Below are 26,088 nucleotides of genomic sequence, written 5' to 3' on the forward strand. Positions count from 1 at the left end.
AACATTGTTATAGTGTTTTATGTGATAAATTATTTTATCATAGAAAATCTTACTACATATTTTACTATTTTTATATCACAATTGTAATTGTCTCTTAGTGTTTAGATCCATTCAGTATTGTTTTTCTTTTTTGTGTTTATTTGAACTGTTCTGTTGCAATAAGTATTTTCTTCTTCAAAATTTTTCAACACGATGGTATTATGAAGATAACTTGAAAATAGTGGTTTGATATTCAATTTGTTAAAATCACTCTTCAATTAAGAATATATCTCAATTTATGATTTGCCTTTCTGAAATTTGTTTCAGAATTGTTTATACATGAATCTTCTTTCATTGTCATAAAATTTTATTATTTCCTTTTTTTTTGGGGGGGGGGAGGAAGGCAGGAAGGAAGGGAATAAGGACGGTAGGGAGGAAGGAAGGGATGAAGGAAGGAAGGAAGGAAGGGAGGAAGCAGGAAGGGAGGGAGGGAGGGAGGGAGGGAGGGAGGGAAGGGAAGAAAGGAAATCAAGCAATGAAAGAGACATTGCCGACCTGGATCTAGAGGTTTACAAGTTGATTTCTTTTTTTTTGAGAGAAGGAAAGAAAAAAAAAAATAAGTAAAGGAGACGAAGAAAGAGGAAGAGAAAGAGGGAGAGTAAATGGAAATATTGCTTTATTTTGAAAAAAATTGGGTATTAATAATGGCCAATGAATGTTTCATTTAAACTTATGGGTAGGTGTGATGTGGTATTGACAAGAATGTATATTTTGTGTATTTGAAGTGGAGAGCTCTATAAATATTTATTAAGTTTACTTGTTCTGGATCTGAGTTCGAGTCCTTGATATCCTTATTAATTTTCTGTCTCATTGAATCTAAGTCTCGTATCTGGGTGTTAGGATCGTTAGCTCTTGTTGTTGCATTGATCCTTTTACCACTATATCTTTGTTGCTTTAAAATCTATTTTCTCCGATACAAGAATTGCAACTCCTGCTTTTTATTTATTTATTACTTATTTTTGCTCTCCATTTGGTTGGTAAATCTTTCTCCATCCCTTTGTTTTGAGTCTTTGTGTATCCTTGCATGTGAAACAGGTCTGGATGTAACATGCCGTTGGGTTTTGGCTGTGTCTTTTGATTGGGAATTTAGTCAATTTAAATTTAGGGTTACTGCCATTTGATGTTGACTGGCTGTTTTATCCATTTGTTGGTGTAAATTCTTCTTTATGTTGGTGCTCTTTACTTTTTGGTGTATTTTTAGAAAGGCTAATACTGGTTGTTTCTTTCTGTGTGTAATGCTTCTTTCAGAAGCCCTTGTAAAGCAGGCCTGGTGGTAATAAAATCTCTGAGTTCTTGCTTGTTCATAAAAGATTTTATTTTTCCTTCAGTTGTGAAGCTTAGTTTGGCTGGATATGAAATTCTGGGCTGAAGGTTCTGTTCTTTGAGGATGTTGAATATTGGCCCCCACTCTCTTCTGGCCTGTAGAGTTTCTGCCGAGAGATCTGCTGTAAGTCTGATAGGCTTGCCTTTGTGGGTAATCTGACCTTTCTCTCTGGCTGCCCTTAGTATCTTCTCCTTCGTTTCAACCCTGGTGAATCTAACGATTATGTGCCTTGGGGTTGCTCTTCTTGAGGAATATCTTTGTGGTGTTCTCTGTATTATCTGGGGTTGAATGTTGACCTGCTTTGCTAGTTTAGGAAAATTTTCCTGAATAATATCCTGAAGGGTATTTTCCAGCTTGGATTCATTTTCTCCGTCGCATTCAGGTACACCTATCAAACGTAAATTTGGTCTTTTCACATAGTCCCACATTTCTTGGAGACTTTGCTCATTCCTTTTTATCCTTTTTTCTCTAATCTTTTCTTCACGTTTTATTTCATTAAGTTGGACTTTGACCTCTGATATCCCTTCTTCTGCTTGAACAATTCGAGTGTTTAAAGCTGTGCATACTTCTCGGAGTTCCTGTATTGTATTCTTCAGTTCCATTAATTCACTCATACTCCTCTCTAAGTTGTCTATTCTCAGTAGGATTTCATCAAACCTTTTTTCAAAGTTCCTAGTTTCTTTACGTTGGGCTACAACATGTTCTTTTACCTCACCGAAGTTTGTTATTATCCATTCCTTGAAGAGTGATTCTGTCATTGGGATGCGCTCGTTTTCCATCAAGCCTTGTTCCATTGTTGATGTGGAACTGTGATCATCTTTAGAGGGAGAGGCGTTCTGACTTTGAGTATTCTCAGCGTTTTTACGCTGGTTTCTTCCCGTCATTGTAAATTTATCCTCCTGTCGTCTTTGAAATTACCAACTTTCAGATTAGGTCTCTTGAGTGGACGTCCAGGTTGTTAGTTCCCAGGGCCAGAGCAGCGGCGTTAAAACTGATGGTGCTTTTCTGCCCAGGATTCTCCTGTCGGGCTTCCTTCTTGTTTCCGTAGTAAGCGACTCTGCCTTCCCGGGGCTCCAAACCTCGGTCAGAAGGGGAACCGGTCCTGTTTACTCTGCGCCGAGCGCTGCCGCGTCGAGGTGCTGGCGGAACCGCTGCACCGACCACGAGAGTCGCGCTGGCGACTCGTGTGTTTCCACCACTGGGGGATCTTCTGCTTCGTGAGCGACCAGACTTTGTCTGAAAGTGTGGCGTCCTCTAGTTCTCCGCGCCTTCCCTGAGAGCTGCAATCCCGGGATGTTAGCGATTGGCCATCTTGGATCATTCCTCTATTATTTTCTTTTTAAAAGTTCTCTCCCCACGCCCTTTTTTTTGGTGGAGACATGGGTTTTACTGTATTGTCCAGGCTTGTCTTGACCTCCTGGTGTCAAGAGAGCCTTCTGGCTGAGGGTGTCCCAAAGCATGAAAATTACAGGTATGAGCAACCGTGCTTGGCCTTCTTTTAAACAATTCTTTATACTTGATCTAAGCATCACCTTTGTTGTATATTTTATGCCAGTTTTTTTCAACTAAGAAAACATTTTCTAAAATTAAACTATACATATGTATATGTAGTTTAATGATTTTAACATAAAGTATCAAACTCGATCTGTTTTGTTTTGTTACTTTTTAAAATTAAAATTAAGCAATGGGCTTTCCGCGCTACCTGCCAAGGGCTCCAAATGGCGTTGTTCTGGATTCCCGTCGTAGCTTAAAGGGAAACTTTCACAATGTCCGGAGCTCTTAATGTCCTGAAAATGAAGGAGGAGGATGTCCTTAAGTTCCTGGCAGCAGGAACCCATTTAGGTGACACCAACCTTGACTTCCAGATGGAACAGTGTATCTATAAAAGGGAAAGTGATGGCATCTACATTATAAATCTGAAGAGAACCTGGGAGAAGCTTCTCCTGGCAGCTCGTGCCATTGTTGCCATTGAAAACCCTGCTGATGTCAGTGTTATATTCTCCAGGAATACTAGCCAGAGGGCCGTGCTGATGTTTGCTGCTGCCACTGGAACCACGCCAATTGCTGGCCGCTTTACTCCTGGAGCCTTCACCAACCAGATCCAGGCAGCCTATTGGGAGCCACGGCTGCTTGTGGTCACTGACCCACGGGCTGACCACCAGCCTCTCACGGAGGCATCTTATGTCAACCTACCTACCATTGCTCTGTGTAACACAGATTCTCCTCTGCGCTATGTGGACATTGCCATCCCATGCAACAACAAGGGAGCTCACTCAGTGGGTTTGATGTGGTGGATGCTGGCTCGGGAAGTTTCTCACATGCGTGGCACCATTTCCCGTGAACACCCGTGGGAGGTCATGCCTGATCTCTACTTCTACAGAGATCCTGAAGAGATTGAAAAAGAAGATCAGGCTGCTGCTGAAAAGGCTGTGACCAAGGAGGAATTTCAGGGCGAATGGACTGCTCCAGCTCCTGAGTTCACTGCTACTCAGCCTGAGGTTGCCGACTGGTCTGAAGGCGTGCAGAATCCCTCTGTGCCTATCCAGCAGTTCCCTACTGAAGACTGGAGCGCCCAGCCTGCCACGGAAGACTGGTCTGCAGCTCCCACTGCTCAGGCCACTGAATGGGTAGGAGCAACCACTGAATGGTCTTAAGCTGTTCTTGTGTGGCCTCTTAAACAACATATAAGATTCATGGAAAATAAACATCAAGTTTCTAAATAAAATAAAATAAAATAAAATAAAATTAAGCAATGGATTATACTAAATAATGTGGATGGCACAAACTCAAATTAATTTCATTTTTGGTGACTATTCACTGATTTGGGAATATTGTTTTCTGCACTCTCCTAGTGGATCCTAATTGTTCTAACATGTGTTCCAAATTCCCATTGTGTGTCAAATTATGGTGTAGGGTCCAATTTCATATGTGTTTCATCATGTTGGTTCATTTTTGGGCTGACCCAGAAGATACTGCATTTTATCTCTGAATTGTTCCACAAAATAGTGTTGCCATAGGTGCAGATAAGGTCCTTTCTCCCAGCAATAAATTCCAGCTACAAAGAAATGCTTCTGGATTTTTATAAACATTCTGGCTTAATTATTTTATTCTTTGCCAACTGTGTTAGTGAGATTCAGTAAGCCATGAAGCTTGCTCTCATCAATCTCTTAAATCAATGCCTAAAATTGAAAATTTCTCAGCTTTTCAGTAAAGTCTATAACTATTTTCACAACTGATGTAAACCAGTGAAATACTGTTGAGTTTTGACTTGTTTCCTCTTCTGAGAGTTCAACAATACATGTAGTGAATATGACTTCATCAACATGAATTTTGACCCTGGTACAACCTAGTTGAACTGAATAATAGTATCTTTAATTTTACTATTTTATTATTTAGACACACTCACTTTGTTGCCCAGGCTGGAGTTCAGTGGTGTGATCACAGCTCACTGCAGCCTCAACCTCCCTGGCTCAGGTGATTCTCCCATCTCAACCTCCTGAGTAGCTCAGACCACAGGCATGTGCCACCACACCTGGCTAAGTTTTGTATTTTTTTGTAGAAATAAGGTTTCACCATGTTGCCCAGGCTGGTCTCAAACTCTGGGCTCAAGGGTTCCACCTGCCTTAGCCTCCCAAAGTGCTGGGATTACAGGAATGAACCATTGTGTCCAGCCAATAATACCTTTTTAAAAACTACATATGTTTTCTTTTCTCACCTTATTACTCACTGAATTATAGCTGCATTTGGAATCTTCTAAACTTGAGAGTGATCACTTGCTTCGTTATATTTTTGTTCATTTTAGCATCAAAATTTGAAACAATTTTCTGCTAAACCTAGATACTGTGCTTTTACTGAGACAGAAAGCATCATTATGGATAGTAAACTTTGGATAGGTAGTGTTATCCTTTTAAGAACATCACAGTAAGGTTCTCAGTTTGCTTTTCCTTATCTTTATTGAATATGATCAATTATTCTTTATTCAACTTTTTTTTAAAGAAATTGCATTGTGTTTTCTCTGTGCAAATTATGTTTTGTGACATGTAATTGCATCTTCATTTGGTGAAGAATATAATATTGTAGGCATTTCATCTGACCTGTGCAGACTGTGAATTGATAAGAATAATTTGCTAATTTACTTTTTAAAATAGCAATTAAATATTCATTAAATAGAGAATACACAATATCTTGGTCAGGAATTTTCTGTGGGACATACTTGGCAGAAATTTGTTCATTTCCCTTGTTTTCAGTTTTAAAATACCTATGCAATCTGCCTCTTTGAAGAACTTCCACTTATTTTCTGTTTAGCTCATTTTCATTCTGAGTGCCACTTCTGTATATTCTATTTCTATCATGATCTCAATGATCCAAAGCATTCAACAATAAAACTCAAAGTGTATGTAATTTTGACACACTTTTATTTAAGATATAAATGGAAGTAAATTTGAAAATAAAAAAATTGTAATAAATATATATATTTTAGAAATTATCTTTCTTTGGAAATATAAAAATTATATACTAAAATTAAAGGAAGGCACCTATTATAATTAATAAAAATAATATTTTAAATAAATGATTAAGATGAAGTTAAAATATTTCTATTTAATTTTTTGAAATTTTAATTAAATCACATCAAATATTTTTATAAAATGCCAGTGATTTACAATTCCAGAATTCATTGTCTCTCTAGTTACCAACGTAAAGGGTCAGTGTCAAGCTTCATACTTGTTATGTCTAGACATATTTCTACTAAGAATAATATGAATTGTTTAATACTGCAAAATATTTTATTGTCATTATGCAACTGCTGTGAACATCATGAAAGTTGTGAGAAGCTCTAGAACTGTAACTTGGAGTATTGAGTGAATAAAAAAATGGATGCATGGCCCTACTGGGAAATGATAATATATTTCGAGAAAATCTGTTACATTTCTGTTCTCTAAGAAATAAATCCATTTGTGTTGTCTCTTGCTGAAACAGTGTCTACCTCTGACATTGGCATTGAAGCAAATTCTATTAGTTTATTCTCACATTGCTATAAATCTGAATATCTGAGACTGAGTAATTTAGAGAGTAAAGAGGTTTAATTGGCTCACCGTTCTACAGGCTGTACAGGAAGCATGATGCTAACTTCTGCTCAGCTTCTGGGGAGGCCTCAGGAAACTTATGATCATGGCAGAAGGCCAAGAGGAAGCAGGCACATCTTACATGGCTGGAGGAGGAAGAAAGAGTGAGGGGAAGTCCTACACACTTTTAAGCAGCTGGATCCCAAGAGAACCCCATCATGAGAACAGCACAAGGGGGATGGTGCTAAATCATTCATGAGAAACTGCTGCCAGAATCCAGTTACTGGCCACCGTGCCCGATATTGCTGACATGATGTGGATCTGTGTCCCTACCCAAATCTCATGTTGAAATATAAATCCCATTTCAACATGAGATTTGGGTAGGGACACAGATCCACACCATATCAGCAATACAAAGCCTTTCAAGACTTCTAGACACAACTGCCTTCTGTTTCAAGGTCTTCGGAAAGCGATGTAGAATCCTTTCCCAACCCTGGATAGTGTTGGTTCTGAGTTAGGTTTAGGTTGCTGGTCACACTGAGCCAGAGTGCATTTGTGGCACTTGCAGAAGTGTGTGTCCCTGAAAATATAGAGTCTAGGGTGGATCCCCTTTCATTCCGGTCAGGGCAATTGATACTGACATCTTGCATCACAGCAGTATGGATCAAAGAAGAGCTTGAGGGTTAAAAAATTCTTTCTTTTTTTGTGTTAAAAAAAGACTTGTTAAATAGGAACATGGGCTGAAACTCTTATAAATTAATAGCCAACACCCAAAAAACCAAATAAGATGCCAAGGAACTGACAGAAAACCCTAACTCCCAAAACATTGTGTAAATTTTTGTCAAGTAAGGGATAAGCTTATTCTTTTGCCAGATCAGTTGTATTTTATAGCTCAACATCCACATGTAGCCCAAAAACGTTTATCCAAAAATGAAAAAGAGCTTGTGCATATTATCAACAAGTGTGGTCTCCCTGTTTTACTTCATGGCACTTATCCCAATTGGTAGTTAATTTTAAATTTATGTATTCTGTGTTTAGTGTTTGTCTTTCTTGTTGGAATTTGAGGAAGATAACAAGGCCTACCTTTTTCTTTCTTCTTTGAGTTCAGACTCCATTAAGAAATAAGACAACTTGGGAGGCTGAGGTGGGCAGATGGCTTGAGGCCAGGAATTTGAGACCAGCTTGGGGAACATGGTGAAACCCCGTCTCTACTAAAAATACTGAAATTAGCCAGGCATGGTGGTGCATTTCTATAATCCCAGCTACTGGGGAGGTTGAGGCATAAGAGTCACTTGAACCCAGGAGGCAGAGGTTGCAGCGAGTTGTGATTGTACCACTGCACTCCAGCCTGGGTGACAGAGCAAGACTCTGTCTCAAGAAAAAAAAAAAAAAAAAAGGAAAGGAAAAAAAGAAGAAATAAGACAGGCATCAGACACATGCCTAATTACTGACCACTTTCTGTTGGTTTTTATGACTCATTCAAAAGGGGATAGAGTTATTGCAAATTTAATTATGTCCTTGCAGGATATACACAATGTTCACAATCATCCATTCCCCAGTTCTTTCAGAAGATGTCTTAAACATTTCCAGAGATTAAAAAAAAAAGATTTGTCATTTCTTTTAATTAAAAAAAATTGTCATATGGCTCACTGGGAGTAGAAATGCAAAAGAATGAAGCCATACTACACAAAACAGGACCATGCTGGGTGGTGCATGGAGTGTGTCCAAGAGCCTGTGCATGCTCACACACAGCAAATAGTGCCTCTTTTCTGCAAGCATGCCAGGTCATTCTTTCTCAGCATGTTCAGCCAGGGGTGATGGAGATGGGTATGTCAGGAGGATACCTAAGATTCCAGAGTTCCTGACTCTGCAGGCATCCTAGAGTCTTCAGGCATAGAAGAGAGACTTCAATTTTCATTCCTTTTGAAAGGATGGCTTGAGAGAATCCAGTTAGGTCGTGTGAGGTTGCCTGGGGCCTAAAATTGGGAGAGAGATGAGAAAGGAGTGAATAAATAAACACAAGTAGCTCAGAAACAATGTTCAGACAGAGTAGAAATTTACATATTCATCCACAGTAAGTAAACAAAACCAGATTAATGCTTAGAATGATTAAGCATTAATCATTCTAAGCATTAATGATTTGGATAGGGGAGGATTAGTTCCTGCTAAAGATTTGGATAGGGGAGGATTAGTTCCAGGAGGCCAGGAGCAGGAGGTGAATGTGCCTGCAATGGTCATGCGGTGCAAGCTAGAGATAGGAGGTGTAGAGGATGTGATGGGACTTACAGATAAGAGGCAATAAAAAAAATGCTGTGTCTTCTAAGTAAGTTGATTTAGAATATGGAGATCCTGCAGCATGCCTGATGGATTACTGCTAGTAGAACAGAGTAAAAGCTTGTTGCCCTCAGATGTGAGATGAGTAAAAAGCCATCACTAAGAGAAATGTACAGAAACTTACCAGGTAGACCGGAAGGTGAAGAGCATTTCACCTGTTTGAACCTTAAGAAATGTTGGTTCAGATCTAACACTAGATAGAGTTTTGAGTGAATGCTCAGTAGCGTTTACTTTAAAAGGGGACATTTCGGCTGGGCGCGTGGCTCAAGCCTGTAATCCCAGCACTTTGAGAGGCCGAGGCCGGTGGATCATGAGGTCAAGAGATCGAGACCATCCTGGTCAACATGGTGAAACCCCGTCTCTACTAAAAATACAAAAAAATTAGCTGGGCGTGGTGGAGCGTGCCTGTAATCCCAGCTACTCAGGAGGCTGAGGAAGGAGAATAGCCTGAACCCAGGAGGCGGAGGTTGCGGTGAGCCGAGATTGCACCATTGCACTCCAGCCTGGGTAACAAGAGCGAAACGCCGTCTCAAAAAAAAAAAAAAAGGGACATTTCTATCCACAAGCTAAATGAACCAAATAAGGTAGGTGCTATAGGGCTCAGCCAAGAAAGCCATTCTGTCCCTACTGGTATCCCAGCCATGGCATATTTATTTATTTAGTTTTACTTTAGATTTTATTTTACTACGATTATAATAGGAGAGCTAATAAATCCAGTAATAGGAACAGAGAGATCTTTAAACATGTAGATATCAGCCAAATCAATCTTTTTTTTTTTTTTTTGAGATGGAGTGTAATGGCATGATCTCAGCTTACTGCAGCCTTTGCCTCCTAGGTTCAAGTGGTGTCTCTTGCCTCAGCCTCCTGAGTAGCTGGAATTACAGGCACCCACCACCATACCCAGCTAATTTTTGTATTTTTAGTAGAGATGGGGTTTTGCCATGTTGGTCAGGCTGGTCTTGAGCTCCTGATCTCAGGTGATCTGCCCGCTTCAGCCTCCCAAAGTGCTGGGATTACAGGTGTGAGCCACCATGCTCCGCCAGCCAAGAAAATCTTACATGTCCTGTGCAATATTGTTGGGGCAAAGTAGGCTGAAAGGTGGAAATGTCCTTACAAATCTGCAGCTTCAGAAGAATTTGATATTTGAAGACTAAGGGGTAACAAGGCTGGCTGTTCACTTTGACTCTTCAAAGTGAAAATTCAGGCTTGGATCCATCCTTTGAGAGCATCTAATCTCACCTTCTCTCTCTCTCTCTCTCTTTTTTTTTTGAGATGGGGTTTCCATCTTGTTGCCCAGGTTGGTGTGCAATGGCACGATCTATGCTCACTGCAACCTCGCCAGCCCCCTTCCGGCTCCCCCCTCCCCCGCCCAACCCCCTCAGTACAAGCAATTCTCCTGCCTCAGCCTCTCTTGTAGCTGGGATTACAGGTACCTGCCACCATGCCCGGGTACTTTTTTGTATTTTTAGTAGAGACGGGGTTTCACCATGTTGGCCAGGCTGGTCTTGAACCCTGGCTCAGCCTCCCAAAGTATGGGATTACAGGCGTGAGCCACTGTGCCTGGCTCACTTTCTCCTTTTAGAAAGGGTAACAGACCTATAAAGGGCCAATGCTTTGTTAAAGATTCTAACACCCCACTAGCAGTCAACCAGGATTCCCTGTATTCCCATAACCATAACGCAAAGGCGTTCTCTGATTAGGCTGGAATATTGAGGATCAAGAGAGTCACTATCTTTCGGTGCATATGACATCTGGGCAGTAGGAGCACCTCAGCCTGCCCTCAAGTCCTTCAACCAATTTGTCTCCATGCATAGACCTTGTGTGACTCTCCCATTCCCCTGCCACCCATGGGGATGACTTTGGGGAGCCCCAAGGAGGTGCAATCAGCCCTGGGGAATGTGCTTCCAGCCACCCCTGCTCACATGCTGGGGCCCTGGCTTCCCAATGTGGACTGTTGTCTTGGAGAATACAGAGATTTTTGTGCTATTTTCTTTCCTTAGTGATTTAGGAAAATAATTTACACACAGCTCAGTGACAATGCGGGAAAGTGAGGATTCACCTTCAGAGATCTGAAGGTCAGATTTGAAATGTTCTGCAATTGATCAACTGGGTCCGCGCTATTGATCTTCCTACCAGTCCCCTTCTCATGCCTCTTTTCAGGTGGGAATATCGTCTTCATGGTTTAACTCACCCCCAGAGCCCTCCTCGTTCCCTCTCTACTCTACTCTGGAGGCTTTTCGGCCTCAGGAAAGCTCTCTTGCCTGCCGTGATCCCCCTCAGATAAAAGAGACTTTGGAGAACTCATCAAAGGGCTGTGAACAACCAGCAACTTCAGACTATGGAGGAAGAATGTCAGCTTTCCTTCCATGTAAAATCCAACCCCAAAGCTATCTTAAGATAGGGCACATGGCATAATTCAACAGATCTCTGTTGACTGAATGAACGAATTTGCAGTCACAAAGACTGAGATTTCAGAACATGGTCAGGTCTGTTTAACATTGATTGCTGATCTCAGAGAAAAGAAAACAGAAAGGCAATTTTCCTCTAATTTCAATTAGAATATTTTGGAGATGACAGGAGTCTTAGGGATTATTCTGCTTCCTTGTTTTTTTTTCAAATAGGAATTTAATAACCCGCATTTCTCACTCTCTGAACTTTGGTTTAATAATATATATTCATGCATTTTTATTGTTGACTTGAATATCTATTGGAAAGATACCCAAGCTGCTCTTTTTTCAAATTTCCCATTCCTCACTCATACTTCCTAAATACTTGCCTGTGGTGGAGTGGCTCATTGAGCTGGGAAACAGGTGGTGACTTTGGGATCTTTATGCTTTAATTCTAGATTTTGCTATGGGCCCATGATTTCTGAAGAGGGGCCTCTTGGCAGTTACAAAACTGCCTGGGGTGCAGATTTACAAATAACAGACAATCCTCCCAAAGCTGCTTTGATGAGTACAATTAAAAAACGACACAGACATTTTAAAAAAGCTATCTTATGCCACTATTAAGTAATTTAGATAATTTAGGATGTTAATAATTAAGACCCATGCTCCAAAACACCACACAGTAAATCCTTACAGAAATGTGGTCCAGTTCCAGCTCTTAGAGAAGCAATGGAAAAGCCAGTATTTAAAGAAACGAAGCTGGGTGTGGTAGCTCACTATAATCCCAGTGCTTTGGGAATCCGAGGGCGGAAGAATTGCTTGAGGCCAGGAGTTTGAGATGAGTCTGGGCCACACAGTGAAAACACTGTCTCTACTAAAATTTATGTATATATATGCATGTATATGTTATATATATACAAATATAATATGTATGTATTGAACCTCTGTCTCCTGGGTTCAAGTGATTCTTCTGCCTCAGTCTCCTGAGTAGCTGGGATGGCACATGCCATCACACTCAGCTAATTTTTATATTTTTAGTAGAGATGGGGTTTTGCCATGTCAGCCAGGCTGGTCTTGATATTCTGCTGTATTCTTTTTTTTTTTTTTTGAGACAGAATTTCATTTTTGTCCAGGCTGAAGTACAATGGTCCGATCTCAGCTCACTGTAACCTGTGCCTCCTGGGTTCAAGAGAGTCTCCTGCCTCAGCCTCCTGAGTAGCTGAGATTACAGGCATGTGCCACTACACCTGGCTAATTTTGGATTTTTAGTAGAGACGGGGTTTCTCCAGGCTAGTCTTGAACGCCCGACCTCACGTGATCTACCCGCCTCAGCCTCTCAAAGTGCTGGGATTACAGGTGTGAGCCCCCGTGCCCAGAATTCTGCTATACTCTTTAGCTCAGTATTTATTTATTTTTAATTTAGTAGAGATGATATTTTGCCATGTTCAGCCAGGCTGGTCTCAATATTCTGCTATATTCTTTAGCTCATTCTTTATTTATTTTTAATTTATATATAAACAGATATATATCTGTTTATATGTATACATATGTGTATATAACATACAAACACATATGTATGCATATAATATATATACAAGTATTAATATATATAATATATAATATACATATACATGCATATATACATACATAATATATACATAGAAAATATATACTCACATATGTGTATATATAAAAACAGATATATACATATGTTTATATATAAATTAAAAATAATGAAGAATATAGCAGAATGAGTTTTTTTTTTTAATTTTTAAGTTCAGGGGTACAAGTGCAAATTTGTTACATAGAAAAACTTGTGTCATGGGGTTTCATTGTATAGACTGTTTCATCACCTAGGTATTAAGCCTAGTGTCCATTAGTTGTTTTTCCCGATCCCCTCCCTCCTCCCACCCTCTACCCGTCACAAGACTCCAGTGTGTGTCGTTTGCCTCTGTGTCTACGTATTCTCACCATTAGCTCCCACTTATAAGTGAGAACATGTGGTATTTGGTTTTCTGTTCCTGTGTTAGTTTGCTATGGATAAGAGCCTCCAGCTCCATCCATGTTCCTGCAAAGGACACGATCTTGTTATTTTTCATGGCTGCATAGTATTCCATGGTGTATATGTACCATATTTTCTTTATCCAGTCTATCATCGGTGGGAATTTAGAGTGATTACATGTCTTTGCTATTGTGAATAGTGCTGCAATGAACATATGCTTGCATGTGTCTTCATAATAGAATGATTTATATTCCTTTGGTTATATACCCAGTAATGGGATTGCTGGGTACAAGAATAAGTCTTGACTTTTCCCTGGTTGAGCATAATGGAATTATACATGTATATGGCAGTTACCCAACACATGCTAGGTTCTGACATAGACTTGATGTATTTTTAACTGCTGCTGTAAAACCAAAACTGAGGCTATTGTCATTCATCCATTCGGTAAATATTTAGTGAGTACCCACCATGTGTAAGGCACTGGAGACATAGCTATGAACAAATTAGTTATATAATATAGTGAAAAGCATATGGACTTTGGAATCAGACATACCAGTTCTTTTACGTAACTAGTGTGAACTTGGTGTGTTAACTTCTCTGAGCTTCAGTTTTCTCATTTGCAATATGGGGATAATAGCAGCATCTTTGCAAGTAGGATTGCTATGGGGATTAAATGAAATCAGTAACACCTGAGAGGTTTACAAAGTCTTAGAATGTGGTCTAATTTATCATTAGTAGTGGTCTACTAGTTTTTCTGCAGAAATGTTTCAGATGCATTACACCACGAGAGGGCAGCGTGACCACACTATTTGAAACCTGTCTGTCGTATGCAGCTGGCTCTCAGCATTGATCACAGCATTAGCCTCATTTTCCGAGTTTAACACAACATTTAGAGGTCTAAACGGCTTAGTCTAATATTTTAAAAGTGTCAGGTTTTAACCTCTAGGCTTCTATTCAACTGGGTATCGATGGAACGATTAATTAAGTATTCTACATTCCAGATGTTGAAAATATTTTTCAAATTAGGACTCAGCAGGAACTGAAATTTTGAGTGTTAAAAATTAGGCCAGATTATCTAAAAGCATTAGGTTGTCTTTGGGTAAATCCAGAATTTCATGCAGAGCTGGCCAAACTGTTAAACTCAGGCCTCCCAGCAGCCACATTTAAATTCAATTTACTCTGTACAGGCCGTTATAGTAGCTAAAGGATACAAAGCTGAAGTCTTTCATTCAACAGATATTTACAGAGAAGCCACGATATACCATCTTTTCAGCAAGGGGTTAAAAAAAAAAAGACACCAAAGTTAAAGACATGCTCACCATCGTTAAGAAATCTGTGAGATGTATCAAGCTCCTAAATGGAAGGTAACAAGCAAGAAGAGAGCAGCGTGATGAGCTGAAACAATAGAGCAGGGTCTGCTCTGTCTGGCACCAGGGGTTGGCTTGCAGCTGTTTGTAGGCTTCTTTGTCGGAGAGGCACAACTCCCTCCCTCACCCATGACTGATGGGCTGGACTCTGCCTATAGATGTCCCAGTGGGGAACATTTGTATCAGTGCTTCTAAACCTTCATCCCATGACATACAGGTATATTACTAAGAACCATAAAGAGGATGTCAGAGGCAATTTTCTTTTCTTTTTTTTTTTGAGACAGAATCTCCCTCTGTAGCCCAGGCTGGAGTGCAGTGGGCAAGCTTGGCTCACTGCAACCTTTGCCTCCCGGGTTCAAGTGATTCTGCTGCCTTAGGCTCATGAGTAGCTAGGGTGGCACATGCCACCATGCCCAGCGAATTTTTGTATTTTTAATAGAGATGGGGTTTCGCCATGTCAGCCAGGCTGGTCTTGAACTTGTGACCTCAAGTGATTTGCCCATCTTGGGCCTCCCAAAGTGCTGGGTTTACAGGCATGAGCCACCCAGCTGCAATTCTCTTTTACTGTGAATCTCAGCCTAAAAACTAGGGAGCAAAACCCATAGCTTGCTTTATTCTCCAATGAGTCCTTCTAATTTTATTTTGTCCTCTCAATCTGTTAGGATGCCGGAGACATCATCATAGTCAATTCATTTTTCTTGTTCTGGGACAGGTCGTGTGGCAGGGGCAGATGGTGATGTCAAAGCATCGGTGAGTATGTGGCGCTGTTAAGCCCTTGATGTCACCTGGCCACGTGGGCATCTGTTGAGATGTTCATTAACCATCTGATTCTTGGTTTTCAGTTTACTCAGGTTGCCTAGGAGACATCCTTCCTCTCCCTGATAAGTTTCAGATTCATTGGCTCACTCTATCTCCTGGATGCTTAGGGGGTGCAGGAATTGCTCTGTCACACTGGAGTTCAGCAAATTCTGTGCGGCCACCCATGGCTCTGTCCAACGGTCCCAGACACAGGAGGCAGCAATGTCCTCTCTGCATCTTGCTGCCTCCCAGGGATCTTCCCCAAGAATGGGGACATTTTCCTGCTCTCAGATGCCTCACACTCACCTGGCTATGTCAGTACCACCCTGGGGTTTGCCCCAGGTGCTCCTTCCTCCCGGTCCCAAATTTCTACCACCTCATTGCTTCTCTTTAGGCTCCCTATCTCGAGCTTGAGAAATATTTTAAAATCTGGGAATGGGAGGGACCCTGGCTCTTTTATTCATGATTTCTCTCTAAAACCTGTACCCCAAGTTCTCTTTGTGGTACTTAAATTTTCTGTTTTTCTGAAAAAACAAAATCCAGAATGAGTTTCCAAGGCTGTGTGATTTTCTCCTCACTGCCTCCTTTCTCCCTACAAAGCAAGTGCAGGCAAATCCAGCTGCTTGGGGCTGGGCAAGGGGAAAGGGTAGAAAGGTGAAAGCAAAATATAGGAAAAAATATTGGCTAATATTTCAAATATATTATCCTGCCATACCAATAATGAAGTACCAGCATTTGTGGATAATTTATCTTTTTTTATAAGTTGAAGTGGTTTCAAGGTTATCCCTATAATAACCTCCATCCTATTGTTGCTCTGAATTTCAGCTCAATCATTTCTTCCTCAGGGAAGGAAGGGTCTCCTGACCTCCCCTCATCTATGCTTTCACAGCACTATTTATCTCCCTCTTATAATACTTAATCTTGTTTTGTAAAACTTGTAGTGAAATACACATAACAAAATGTACTGTCTTAACCAATTTTAAGCATGCAGTTCAGTGGCATTAAGTACATCCACATTGTTGTGCTGGCCTCACCATCATCTATCCTCAGAAATCTCTTCATCTTACACAACTGAAATTAACTTAATGTTCTTTGTGTGGTTTTTTGATTAATATCTGGCTGCTCCCGTGGGCTCGAAGTTCTATAAAGGCTTAGACTGCCCTGTTTTGTTCATCGCTGTATGTTAGTGTCACTCTCTTTCAGTAAATACTGGTTGAGTAAGCACTCTGTGGGATGCCCTGAGTCAGACAGTAACACTTGCTTTTCACATATGCATTTTTGAGTGGGAAAGAAAGGAAGGAGGTACAGTTGTTGTGCCAGAAATTGCTCAAATCCTGGGTGTACATGGAAGTGTGTTGTACAGTTCAACAGCATATAGACAAGTATGAGACTTTGGGCTAACTTGGTAGACTAAAACTGCATGCCTTCCCCAAAACATAAGGAAATAAGGAAATAGGAAAAGAAAAACAAGAAGCACCATAAGCAGTAATCAAGTGACGAAATATAAAATGGTACAATAAATGTTAAAAAAAAAAACACCAAAAAGCTGGCCATTATGAAAAGACTCAAGAAGATGCTGGAACAGAGTGAAATCCTAGTCATGACTGAATTCTCCAGACTGGAGAGACAATGACATTCTAAGAATTCGCACTACTGGCCCCAAATTTGAAGAGAAGCAGATGGAACAAAGTGACCTTATTTTCTCCTTCTCAGTCCATGGTGACTGAGGAACCATGGAAATGATACTGGGAGAAAGCAGTGAGTGAGGAGAGCTCCATGGCTACACATAGGACTGGAGAAATCTACTGAAGCCCAGGGTCACTGAGCAATGGGAAGGAGATGCTTCCATCTTCATCACCATGAGGTAGGGTAATGCTTTGTACAGCACAGATAGCAAAATCATGGAAGAGAGAGCAGGATTAACTTTTCCAACCAAATCTGCCCTGCCTACCATGTCAAGGGTAGGGGCCCAGCTGGGTCTTCGGCAGAAAACTTAAACTGGTTTCAGACCCGGTGAGAAGGGAGCCAAGAAGTCATCCCACTGTGTCAAACCACACAGAAAGTCTGCACAGGGCTGGCGAGCATGAGCAAAATGCAAATAAACAGCATGGCAGCAATGCAAACCCACTACAGTAAAAAAAAACAAAAAACAACAAGTAAAACCCCAAGTAAAAGCAAGCAGCTAAGATGTATATTGTACAGATTCTGTATAAAAGGAAACATAGGAACAGAAGAAGTACTTCACAATCACTTTATGTTTTAGAGTAATTTGGCTTTATAAGAAAACAAATATAATAAATCAAGAATTCAAAGATAAAACAATAGAACAAAATCAAAGAGTTATGGAAGCATTATGGAATTAGGAGAACGAAACAATAACACTCTCAAACTAGAAATTGGTAACAATGAAGAGCACAATTTAAACGTTGCTGAAATTTGAATTAGTAACATAGAAGAAAGGCTTGAGGCTGGGTGCTGTGGCTCATGCCTATAATCTCAGCACTTTGGGAGGCTGAGGCGGGTGGATCACATGAGGTCAGGTGTTTGAGACCAGCCTGGCCAACATGGTGAAACCCTGTCTCTACTAAAAATACAAAAATTAGCCAGGCATGGTGGCTCATGCCTGTAATCCCAGCTACTCTGGAGGCTGAGGCAGGAGAATTGCTTGAACCCAGGAGGTGGGGTTTGCAGTGAGCTGAGACCATGCCACTGCACTCCAGCCTGGGCGACACAGTGAGACTCCATCTCAAAAAGAAAAAAAAAAAAAAGAAAGGCTTGAGACATTCTAAATAAATGCAATGAAAAAGACAAAAGATAAAGTAATTAAATTGAAGCTAATGGATGTAAACAACAAAAAAATTCTACATAAAAACGTTGGATGTCTCCAACAAATTATTAAAAAAAAGAATAACAGAAATTTTTCTCTGAATTGAAAATAAAACTGAGTCACAAGTCCATCCCTTGTACACCGTTGGTGGAAATGCAAAATGGTATGACCACAGGGAAAGATAGTATAGAAGCTCCTCAAAAAATTAAAAATGGAATCGCCATATGAATCAGCAATCCCACGTCCAGGTATTTATTCAAAAGAACTGAAATGAGGATCTTGAAGAGATAGTAGCAACCCCATGTTCATTGCAGCACTATTCGCAACAACCAAATCATGGAAACAACCTAAATGTTCATCAAGAGATGAATGGATAAAGAAAACACAACAATTTAAATAGAGACCTGAGGAAAATAGGAGAGAATAGGAAAAATATTGGAGAATCTGAAAGTTCTCATCTGTCACAGCAAATTGCAAGTCGTGAAGAAAGATCATCCCCTGTAAAATAGGTAGCTTAAAAATACTCCAATCTTCTCATGTTTTTAGTACACTCATTTCTTAACCTCAGAGATAGCTTTTTAAAAATATAGCTTTAAAAAATGAGAAAAACATTTATTTGAAGTTCAAAAATTACTTTGATTTCACTGTAGTTTCTTTTACTTCTGTAAAATCAAAGTAAATTTAAAATTAATTCTTTTTAATGAAAAGTATATATATGAAAATAAGCCCACTTTTATAAATGGATGTTTCTCCTCCCTCTCTCTACTTATCAGTTCTTTTTTCTGTATTTTTGCATAGGAAGATATATGTCATGATTTTAACCAAATATGAACAATAGTTATTTCTGGATGTAGAATTTGGATTAAAAAAAATTATATTTGGCTTTGTGCTTTTCTGCAGTCTTTGTATTTTTAGAATAGGCATGTATCATTTTTACCACAACAGGTGATTTTTTAAAAAATTATTATTATTTTTTAAATTTTTTATTGGATTTTAGGTTTTGGGGTACATGAGCAGAGCACAACAGGTGATTTTCAAGTGTAAAAACCAAAAAAAAGACTAGAAATCAATATGACAAGATCTGTATAGTAGTCAGTTTTGGGCAGGGGATAATTGGATGATTATTAAATTCTTTTCTTTGTACTTTTCTGCATTTTTAAAATTTTCAAAAAAGTTATAGAGGAAAAAATCAAAAGGATAAGTTGAAAATATCTGCTTTATACCAACTGAATCAAAATCATGCTGGTCTCATTTATGGGCTGCCTAAGAAATTCGAGGATGGGTTGATAGAATGACTGGCTGGCCATAATGGGTTGTAGGATCTATAATAACGAGCTGCGGAATGACAGGCTAGGGTGGCACATGGCCACTCTTGGGTGGTCGAGAAGAAAAGTGACAGCATCTGAGTATTGGGAGAATCACAGCAATCGCAAAAGAACAGTCAGATCTATTCATCATTGCATGTACTCAAATATGCCATGACTCATTTTTTCCCTTGAAGCATAACACCTAGTAAATTCTGTGAACACTCATAGGTGTTAGCTTTTTCATCGACCTTTTAATGGAATCTTATTCTACTTATTAGGCACCGATAGAGATGGAAATGTTAGTGAAAACTAATGAAACCATTTTTTAAACCAAAACCTGCAGCAGATTTTGCTAAATTAATAGGAAACAGATATGTTTATCAAAAAACAATAGGTAAAACATAAAACTAGCATGGCTGAAAAGTACAATAGTAATGCCCTAACCATGCTGGCCTGATCCTTCTCTTCCTGCGCTGAGACAGGCAAGCATGGCAAAGTTGAAAGACTGTGGAGTTTCAAGCCAAATTCTTGCCCCTCCAATCACAGTTTCCTTCTCCATAAGATGAAGACCATAGTGCCAACTTTGCTGATTCGATTGGGGTATCATATGCATAAAAAAACTGTCAAGAGTTCAATGAAGGTGATTATACTGGAGGATGAAACAGGGCAAACCTGTCCTCTTCTCCAGAATAACCACAGTCTAGCTGTTACCTAAAATGTGTATGATCTTTCTTCCTAACTGCTCTCTCTCTCTCTCTCTCTTTTTTCTTGAGATGGAGTCTTGCTCTGTCGCTTAGGCTAGGATACAGTGGCCCAATCTCCGCTCACTGCAACCTCCTCCTCTGGGTTTAAGTGATTCTCCTGCCTCAGCCTCCCAAGTAGCTGAGATTACAGACACGTACCACACCTGGTTAATCTTTGTAATTTTAGTAGAGACAGGGTTTTACCATGTTGGCCAAGCTGGTCTTAAATTCCTGACCTCAAGTAATCTGCCTGCCTCGGCTTCCCAAAGTGCTGGGATTACAGACATGAGTCACAGTGCCCAGTCCTAACTGTCCTAACTGCTCTCTTTATGTCCAACTTGACCGATAACCAGCCCACACAGGCAGCTCCCTGGGGAATCTGCAAAATTAAACATGAATTAAACTTTCTTCAGAGGGAGAAGGGGGATGTTCTGAGCTGATGGCCCTAAATCTCTGTAGGAAGAACATGTGCGTGAAGCCATATTCTGAGCTGATGGTCCTGAAATCTGTAAGGGAAGAACACGTGTGAGAAACCTGTGTGTCCGCTAGGTACTAAGAGCTGGAGGGATCACAGAGATGGGTTGGTCCAACATCCTCACTTTGTAGAAAACGACACCAAGACTCAGAGAGGTGATGACTTGCTTAGGCTTGTATTACTAGTAAGTAGCAATTCTGTTACAAAATAACTCAGCATCCTGACTTGGAATAATCACTTCTATTTTGAGTCGCCAGGGAAGCTTTAATGGGAGGACTGGCTTATGGAGAAGCACAAAAGCTCACAAGCTAGACTGGGGATAAAGCATTGGCCCTGGAAACCCCTGCCATAGCTCATGATTCTAGCAGTGCACATGTCCTTGTGCTGCCTGTATATGTGTGGTGAGATTCTCACTTCCTTATTGCCGGAAAGCCTTGCCATCTTTTCTCCTCTTCTTGGTTCACCTGCTGATGAGCACATTGCCTATCTCCAGAAGCATCACTGGGCAATAACTATTAAGTGATGTGTGCATGGGGCTTGCATGAAAGAGACCTGAATGTGAGCATTCCTGGGTCCCAGAGAAAACCATGACAAGGAGCAAAGCCAGAGCTGGCACCAGGAGTCCTCTTGGACACAGAAAGAGGGGCTGAGGAAAAGATGCTGATTGGCAACTGGGGAGTTGGTAGCAGCACACTCAGGAACAAAGATACAAATATTCTTTTCATCTCTTGTGGCCAGAGGGCAGGAAAAACGGAAAAGCAGACTTCGTATTTAATCACAAGGTCTGCTGATCTCCAGAGAAGGTTGAGTTTTGGGGGTCAGATCTAGAGTAGTTTCTATCAAGACGCTGGGAAGGAGAAATTTGTCAATGAAGTCATGCCAAGAATAAACACGTGGCTACACAGACGCTTGGGGTCAGGTAGGAGTCACACTTACCGCCTCTTGTAACTTCTTAGACATCAGGTCTCTCACCTGAAGTCTGTGGCCTTGGTTGACTGTGATTCCCTCCCATGGGGACTGGAAGTCTGTGTCTGGAAGCGTGTGCTTTTTTCAAGACGAGCTGCGGGCAGACTCTGACAGCACGGGGCTGAGATGTGTGCTTTGCCACAGTTTTTATCTTCAGCCCCTACCTTCCCCTTCTATCCTCACCTTCTTTTCCTTTCTCCAGGGTCTTCCCATCTGCAGAATTGAGAAAGCACACATTTAGAAATTCCAGGAGAATGGAACAAAAATACCTCATAAAAAGGAGACATGATCTCATAGAAGAGGGATGTTTATTTGCCCCAGCCCTGGAGAAGTTCATTCTGAGAGCATAATTTTAGAGTCGGTCAGACAAACACACCTGGGAGGGAGCTGGATAAACTAAATTAGGAATAAAGAATGGCCATTGCCTCAGGCTCTCGAATCTTAAGACACTAGCACAAATTTAGAAACCCAGTCTCCAAGTTACTTTCTCCCTTCCACTGACTAATTTTCTACTTTTCCTGTTTATTCATGAACTTCTCTTTATATCTGGGGACAGAGAGAAGAATGTTCTTGGGAATTTCACAGACTTGGGTTACAAAAGGTAGCTACAGACATCAGGTGCTGGTAATGACTCTTAGAAAGAAAGTCCGTCCCAGTAGGGGTGGATGTGGACCTGGGGTTTGGATTTGGCTTCCCTCCATGCCTGCTTTTCCAGGAATCTACTTTTCCCTTAATTCGATCTCCATTTATTCTCTTTTTACGAGCCTGTGGCATGTCCAGTGGCCACCTCTGACCTTCATATGCATATGCTGAGCTCAGTGTTCCATAAACAAGGCACCCTCCACCCCCCAGTTCTTGAAAAAATAAACCATTGTTAGGCCTGACACATAGTTGGCACTCAGATATTAATTAAAGAACAAAACGAGTGAGTTCTAGGTTTAACACAAATGGAGAAATGGAGGCTCAGAGACCTACTTACGCACTGTCCCAGGGAGCATCCCAGCAAGTGTCAGAGATTATAGTCTTGTCAAGGTCAAGGAAAAAGCATTTAAAAATACTAGCAAAATTCTGCCAGGAGCAGTGGCTCACGTTTGTAATCCCAGCACTTTGGGAAGCTGAGGTGGGCAGAGGTCAGGAGTTCCAGACCAGCCTGGCCAACACAGTGAAACCCCGTCTCTACTAAAAATACAAAAATTAGCTGTGCATGGTAGTAGGTGCCTGTAATCCCAGCTACTCGGGAGGCTGAGGCAGGAGAATCCCTTGAACCAGGGATGTGGTGCATTGAGCTGAGATTGCGCCACTACACTCCAGCCTGGGTGACAGAGCTAGACTCCATCTCATAAAAACAAAAAACAAAAACCAAAAACCCAGTAAAATTCTAGAGGGCTCAGGGTGTTCTCATGTCATAAGATTAGTACAGGGTGCAATCGTCGCAATTTTTTCAGTGGTGAACTGGGATGACTACCACTGGAAGAGAATGCACTGGTGGGTGCAATAGTTCAGCCTCCCTGGAGGGTTGGGGAAGTGGTAACTACTGAATTACTACTAATTGAATGCACTTGCTGGGGGTTACTGATGCACTTGCAAAAGATTGAGGGTGAATAGTGGCTCATTTAAGGCCCTTGACTTATACCAGGCAGAGGTCCTCCTTGATAGATACAAATGTTCATTCATCTCTTTTAGCCAGAGGACAGGAAAAGCTGAAGAGCAAGCTCCGTATTTAATTATAAAGACTGCTGATCTCCAGAGAAGGTTGAATTCACAACCCAGCAGGTGCACCTCACCAGGTCAAAACCGCCAATGGGAGTAGAGAGGACTCTTGAGACTCGAGATGGAGATAGTTGAGTTGATACATTCAGAATTTTTTTTAAATCCCCAGAATTCCCTGGACCCTCTGGGCTGCAGAAGTGCCTACTTTGGTCTGCAGTCATCTGAGGCTTGAAGTGTTACAAGTCTGGGACTGGGATGGTTATAGTAAGACTTGAGAAATGAAGGGAGTAATGTGGGAGATGATAAGAAGAAATGAGGTTTGCGTTCCAGTGGTCACTAATGCTCCAGTGCTTTATTGGGGTAAGAGGCAATTTAATACTTTGATGAATATAATATTGTAAGAGAAATAAATATAGCTTGCCTACATAGAGAGTAGGTGTAGTAACTCTTACATGTCCTCAAGATAGCATGTATTTTTCTCTTTTCCAATTTCCATTTTCAGTTTTATTTCATGAAATAATAACAATCTTCACAACAGTGATTAAACTAATAAATAACATTGTGCATTAGTGCATGAGAATGAAAAATGTACATTATAAATAATAATAGTTTATTTATGATACCATCTCTGCTCACCCTTTTTTTTCACCCAACAAAGTGCTTCGGGATCTCAAAAACCTACCAAACAAATACACCCATACACACCCATACACGGGAGATAGAGTTATATATGTTTATTTCACCACGTATGTGTATTTGGAAGGAAGAAGTCTTGAAAATGACAGTTTGTAAAGAAAATGGTAATTCTAGAATAAAAATCATTAGAGATGGTGGACATTTATTAAATTTATATACTACTGAAACTTGGTTTCATTAATCTCAAACTCAATTTGAACATTTTTGAAATACAAATAGATAAAAATGTTACTAACATTGCTGACTCTCAGGTGGAAAAATACATTCACATGCCTTTTGTTTTCCTTCCAAAGCTATATATATCCTGTCAATTTCAGTGGTCTGCAGATGTCTGGATTCCTTGTCACCACCAATGGCATCAACCTGGCCCGGCTGCTCCCCCAGCTTCAGAAGGTTGGTCTCAGCGCCATCAACATCAGCCTGGACACCCTGGTGCCTGCCAAGTTTGAGTTCATTGTCCGCAGGAAAGGCTTCCACAAGGTCATGGACGGCATCCACAAGGCCATTGAGCTGGGCTACAACCCTGCGAAGGTGAACTGTGTGGTGATGAGAGGCCTTAACGAGGATGAACTCCTGGACTTTGTGGCCTTGACCAAGAGCCTCCCCCTGGACGTGCGCTTCATAGAGTACATGCCCTTTGATGGCAACAAGTGGAACTTCAAGAAGATGGTCAGCTATAAGGAGATGCTGGACACTGTCCGGCAGCAGTGGTCTGCAGATGTCTGGATTCCTTTTTAAAACAACCTTTTAGGGACCAATACTAGGTTTCATTCTATTTTGTCAATTAAGTTTTTTTGGAAAAAAAAAAACACTGTTGTTTTGCTATCATTCTTCTTCAAAAGAATGAAGACTTAAAAGTAAAACAGTATGAGAGATATAATCTCACAATAAAAACTTTTAAATTTATTCAATGAATTAAACAATTAACTTCACGAAAAACTCTTGGTTGTCTCATTTATCTCATTCCTCTGGGGATCAGTGTAAAATTTTGTCACGATAGGCATTGACGCTGTACATGAACAGAAGTTTAGGACGCACTAATGTAATGTATTTCTAGGAATTAGATTTAAGAAAGTTTTAATAATTTCCATTAGAGAGATGCAGAAAGCATATTACAGGATGATTTGAAGTCGCTTGCTCTGGGGCAACTCTTCTCACATGTTAGCATCAGCATCCCTTAGACAGCATCTGAAAACACAGATTGGTATCTCATTCCAGAGTTTTTGAGTCAGTGGATTAGGGGGAAGGCATGGTCAAGAATGTGTATTTCTAACAAATTCTCAGGCAATGCTGATGCTGCTGAGCTGGAGGTCACATTTTGAGAAACGCTGCTCCACGTTAATAAAAGGCAATTGCTAAAATGTATTTTCCATTTTCAAGCAGTGTTGTAAGAACTTATCAGACTTCTTATTACTCAAAATGTAGATTCAGATCTCAACCTCTATTTTATAGAAGAGAGAATGCAATTATCTTTCCCAAGTGTTCCCATGGCCTGGGATGCCCTTATTGCCTTGTCTTTTGAGTGAATGCTGACACACGTTTTTTAAAAATTATTATACTTTAAGTTCTCGGGTACATGTGCAGAACATGCAGGTTTGTTACATAGGTATACACGTACCATGGTGGTTTACTGCATCCATCACCCTGTCATCTACATTAGGTATTTCTCCTAATGCTATCTCTCCCCTAGCCCCGCACTCCCCTGCTAGCCTTCCCTTTAGACCCCCACCCCCTGACAGGCCCTGGTGTATGATGTTCCCCTCCCTGTGTCCATATGTTCTCATTGTTCAACACCCACTCATGAGTGAGAACATGAGGTGTTTGCTGATGCTTCTTTGTAGAGCCTGTTTAAGTGTGATCTCCCTTTTCCTTAACCCCTCAGGTTGAAGCTATCTAATCTTTCCTTCCCTTTTCCCTTTTCCTTTTCCCTCCCTTCTTTCCTTCCTTCCTTGTATGAATGTTCCTATTAGATTTTGGGCTTTGTGGAGAACAGGTGCTGTAGCTCATTTATTTTTCAGTCTTAGCATGTAGCATGAAGCCTGGTATTACT

General features: G+C 40.6%; 1 long non-coding RNA gene and 2 pseudogenes across 1 annotated transcript; 2 read left to right on the plus strand and 1 right to left on the minus strand.

Annotated features, from left to right (window-relative positions):
• Positions 1 to 3,052: 3,052 nt before the first annotated feature.
• LOC100409171 (ribosomal protein SA pseudogene) lies at positions 3,053 to 4,068 on the plus strand (annotated as a pseudogene).
• A 2,115-nt stretch (positions 4,069 to 6,183) lies between these two features.
• LOC128928845 (uncharacterized) lies at positions 6,184 to 21,847 on the minus strand. Its single transcript, XR_008474521.2, has 3 exons — positions 21,603 to 21,847; positions 8,271 to 8,402; positions 6,184 to 6,572 (listed from the first exon to the last, which is right to left on the minus strand). It is a non-coding gene; the product is annotated as an uncharacterized LOC128928845 (long non-coding RNA).
• Positions 21,848 to 24,365: 2,518 nt separating this feature from the next.
• Positions 24,366 to 24,776, plus strand: LOC108593610 (molybdenum cofactor biosynthesis protein 1 pseudogene; annotated as a pseudogene).
• The last annotated feature ends 1,312 nt before the right edge of the window (positions 24,777 to 26,088 follow it).

Source organism: Callithrix jacchus, chromosome 8 (genome assembly GCF_049354715.1).
Source record: "Callithrix jacchus isolate 240 chromosome 8, calJac240_pri, whole genome shotgun sequence".
In the NCBI taxonomy this organism is placed as follows: Eukaryota; Metazoa; Chordata; class Mammalia; order Primates; family Cebidae; genus Callithrix; species Callithrix jacchus.